Source organism: Mastomys coucha, unplaced genomic scaffold (assembly GCF_008632895.1).
Source record: "Mastomys coucha isolate ucsf_1 unplaced genomic scaffold, UCSF_Mcou_1 pScaffold14, whole genome shotgun sequence".
Taxonomy (NCBI): Eukaryota; Metazoa; Chordata; class Mammalia; order Rodentia; family Muridae; genus Mastomys; species Mastomys coucha.
The window spans coordinates 119,382,837-119,387,846 of NW_022196896.1; positions in this window are offsets into that span (position 1 = coordinate 119,382,837).

The window sequence follows — 5,010 nt, forward strand, 5'->3', positions numbered from 1 at the left end:
TTTTTTGAGACAGGGTTTCTCTGTGTAGCCCTGGCTGTTCTGGAACTCACTCTGTAGCCCAGGCTGGCCTCGAACTCAGAAATCTGCCTGCCTCTAGCTAGATTTCCAATGTACTGCTGTGTTTTTGAGATAGAGTCTCTATTTAGTCCTGGGTATTCTGGTACTCAGTCTGTATACTAGGCTAGCTTCAAACTCACAAAGACCTCTTTCTGAGTGCTGGGTTCAAAGTGCACCACAACACCGAGACATAACGGAGAAGATGCCCCACCACACTGAGTTTAGCTGGAGACATAATGGAGAAGAGATGCATAGACCTGGTGAGTATGTGCTGACAAGGCTGTCTTGTGGCTCGCTGCTACCGCTCTTACCGGATTGCCTCACTACCCTCCAGGAGCCAGCCTTCCTCTGCAGACCCAGAATATGTGTCTGCCTCCAGGCCGACTTCAGTGTAGTGGAGCCTAAGGGGAAGACCCATTGTTTTCTAAAGCAGGACATTCCCAAGGCTCACTGTCTCCTGCTCAGGCTTTTGGATGGTGCTGGAACTAAGGCCTCTGAGCCTTGGTTCTCCTTGCTATATAATAAGGTCCAGACTGAGAACTGAGAAGTCTTCTAAGCCACCTGGCTTCCTGATGAATCACAAATTCCATGGACAAGAGGTTTCAGTGTCCGGGGTCCTGATGGCCCTCACAGCATATCTACCTTCACCTCATACTTGCCTGCCACCCACCTCTAGGCCCTGCTGCTGTCCCGACTCCTTCGTTCCTATAAAGTCCTACCCACTTACCCTGTGTTCCCAGCTTCAAGAGGGCATCATCCTACGAGGCGCTGGGCGGCTGTGGGAAGTCTGCCTTAGGGTAGAACCCTTGTATGTGACCATCACCCAGTGTGGTCCTGGTGCTTGCTGCTTGGTGGACAGCAGGTGGAAGGATGTGAGGAAGGAAAGGAGGAAAAGGCAATGTGACTGTGTGGGTGGTCTCGCCTCTGCAGCCTTCTGTCCTTGGATCAAATCCTTTGGTTTATTTCCAACACAAGAAAATAAATGTACAACGCTAAGAACCCAGACAAGCGCAGGGCTTAAAGAGATCAGTCTGTACGGGCTAGTTAGAGGACATGACTGGGATCTGACACACTCCAACAAAAAAAGGTTGCAGACATACAAGGAACAAGAACTGTGAAAGCCCACATAAAGGAGGCTCAAACAACATCTTAAGGACACAGGTAGAGCAGAACGGAGAAAAGGCTGGCAGGGGACTCTGGGACAGGACAGCCTCCACAGGGGGGCATCCATAAACCCCATGTACTCTTTGTAAAACAGGATGTTTTCTACCTTAATCAAAACAAGTTAATTATAGAATTCATGAAACAGGGGGCGGGGGAGAGAGTGCACACAAACTCAAGAGTGGGTGAGCCAGCATATGTGCCAGGAACCACTCCTGTCCTCAGAGACGAGAAATGGGATGGAATAGTTCTACTTGCTCCTATTCAGCCATGAGCACCAGCACAGATAGATGGAGGATGCTGGAAGGCCAGGGATGCGGATAACCCAGGCTCAGACTTCAATGTCCACCAAAGTCCAGTCTGATAAAAGTGCCGTTCATGCCTGGAGATCTGCACTGTGTCACCTGCACCCAGACCCCTGGCCAGCAAAGGCCAGTGTAAAACATGGGCAATACTAGAAAAGAAATCTGTGAATTCCTTTGTAACTGAGGAACAAGCAAAATATTCCTATGTTATGATTTTAGACCTAGGAATAATAAAGACAAAATTCATATGGAAACAGAACACAGGTACCATTTAACATTCTCCAACCCAGGGGTTATAGTGCAGGGTTGTACAGTGGGTTGGAGGATCAGGATGCGGGGACATAGGCTTTCCACGTGATCAAAGTTTTGGGGAGTAGAGGTGACAGCTGCACACAGGTGACTGTACTACCGTGACACAGTGTGACTATACTACCGTGACACAGTGTGACTATACTACATGACAATGGGTTGCATACTCTAAGATGATTGAAACAGGGAATTTTGTGTTTGCATGCATTTTATATGAATAAAAATTGTAATTAAGTGAGATAAGGACTAATCCTAATTCAAAGGAGTTTGTGAACTTTGAGTCAAGAAGAAAAATCAAAATACAAGAGAAATACAAACCCAAATTACCTACTTCCCACTTCTCATTAGTCCAAATCTAAGTTCATACCAGTCTCTACTATTCTTGGGGGTGGGTACCTTGCCCATGCACTGGGGTACAAAAAAAAAAACCCCATAGAAGAAGGGCCGCACCTCAACAGGTCAGGTATTTGCCCTTTGAGTAGCACCCACTTCTAGAAATCAACCACAAAAACAAACCAGGAGAATTCCAAAATGACATGAAAGGCTTCGCATCCTACTATTTTATGAGCAGAAGACTAACTGATCCTGGTGCTGGCTTTAGGGAGCGCTGGCAGAGCCGCTACGGGGAACCCTTGAGGCGGCTGCGCCTGTAGGGAACAACAGACTGTAGTGACTTACACGAGCAGAATGAATTTAAGAAAACCTCCAAATCCAAAGGACAAAACACTACACTGGTGTCATAGCACAGTCAGAAATTAATACATCATATTTGAACTTTGTCTTTAATAGGAAAGGTATATAGGCTAGCAAAATTAAAAATTTAATCATACTGCATATATCTTATAGAATTAAGCAACATTTCAATTTAAAATTTCAGCTTAGGGCTGGCGAGATGGCTTAGCAGGTAAGAGCACTGACTGCTCTTCTGAAGGTCCTCAGTTTGGATCCCAGCAACCACATGGTGGCTCACAACCACCCATAATGAGATCTGACGCCCTCTTCTGGTGCGTCGGAAGACAGCTACAGTGAATTACACCGGAGCGAGCAGCAGCTACAGTGTACCCATACACATAAAATAAATAAAATAAATCTTTAAAAAAAAATTCAGCTTAGAAGAATCTTAGGATTAAAGAATATAAACTAAAAAAAAAAAAAATCGTAATCTTAAACTTGAATTAGAAGCTGTTTCTCACAGGGCCTCTAGCTGCTTTCTCCTCCAGAGAAGTGAGGCTCCTCTGTGGTCTTTCCCTGGGATCAAGCTGGGAAGATAGCATGCTGTGACCTTGTAGCTCTCAGGGGCCAGTCTCTGCTCGCCCTGGCAGCCACAGACCTCCTCCATCTACTTTCTAGAGGGCCTTGAATTATAGTTCCAAGTTTATCAGTGCCTCCCTGGTTTCTACTTCTTCAGCCCCATCCTGCCCCACTCCCCCAAGCCTGCAATAAGAGAGAGCACCTTCCTTGTTCTTTGAATCTGAAGGGAACTGACAGAATTTAAGGGCCACTGGCACAATGGAGTGATTTTCCGAATCCTTCGGAGCCGAAGGGAACTAAGGACTCTTTCCCTTAGGACCCGCATCATGTCTGTAGCCAGCCGCTCTTCTCTTTATGAAACTCTTCCTCAGACTTGAAGTTGCTTTTCCTTTAGGTCATGATGCGGCAGCCCTAGTGAAGCACATGTATATGTGTGGATGCCTGAAAGAAGAGCTGAACGAGGGTGCCAGACCTGTTAGAGCTGCTGTTATAGGAGGTTAGAAGATGCTGGTTGTAGGTAACATGGTACCCACAAGAGCTGTAAGTGTCCCGTGTGCCAAGCCACCTCTCCAGCCATGCAGTCTGTGCTTGTGTGCAGGTACTCAAACACATGTGCATGCTCCTGTGGGGGCCAGAGCTATTTCTCAGGAACTGCCCACTCTTTACAAATATTTTAAACTAACTGTAAGCATGTTTTGCCTGATGTATGTATGTATATATATGCCATGTATGTTCCTGGTGCCTACGAGAGGGAGGGTGGTAAGTTCTTTGGAACTGGAGTTATAGACGCTTCATTGTAAACCACAATGTAGATGCTCAAACCGAACCCAGTCCCTCTGCAAGGGCAATAACTGCTCTTCAACTACCGAGCCATCTCCAGCTTCTCCAGAAGTGAACCAGTCCGGCCTCAAAACTCAGAGATCCACTTGCCTCAGCAGGACGTACTGGGATTAAAGGCAAGCACCATCATGCTAGGTTCTACCTCCTTTTTTTTTAATATTTAAAAAAAAATATTTTATTATTTATTTATGTGTGTGTGCGCCCATGGAGACCAGAAGAGGGTGCTGGATCCCCTCGAGCTGGAGACACAGGCAGTTTGTGAGCTGCCCTACGTGGGTGCTGAGATCTGAACCCTGGTCCTCTGGAACAGCAGCATGGGGGTTTTAAGCTCCAAGCCATCTCTCTAGTCCTCCACCTCATTGTTTTTCCTCTGCTTTTGTTTTTAGGGACAATATCTCTCACTGAATCTCAAGCATGCCCATTAGGCTGGAATGAATGGCCAGCAAACTTCAGGGATCCATCCTCCTGCCTATACCTTCCCAGCTCTGGAATTGTGGACTACTGCTAAAATTCCTTCACACGGGAGACATAGTCAATCCCTTCCCCTAAGGTCCCTAGAACAATCCAAGGCAGGATTCTGCCAAAATTCACTCTGGTGAACGGTAGCGGGTCTTTGCTACTCTGTGGGCTATTTTTCCTACCTTTTATTGCCCCTCCCCCGCAACACACACACCTAGTTTCATTCCCTATCACTAGACAGAAGAGAAAGAAGAGGGGAGGGACAGAGAGAGAGATCCCCGAACCTAATTTCTTTCTTGTCGTTTCTTCTTTGAGCATGACTACCAACAAACTGCAACCAACCTCCCTCAATGACCAAGAACCCTATCAGGGCTCTAGCATTTGTAATCCCTCTGAAAAGTTCCCAGAACTCCAAATGTCACACAATTGCAGAGACGATATGCAGCTGGAAACCACACCTGTTAAACCGTGAGGCAAGTTATTCAGCTTCTTAGAACAGTCTGAAGCAGCCCCATATCCCCACACCTGGGATTAAAATGAAAACACATTCTTATGATATTTCAGATTTTTTTTTTTTCTGAGACAGGGTTTCTCTGTGTAGCCCTGGCTGTCCTGGAACTCACTCCAT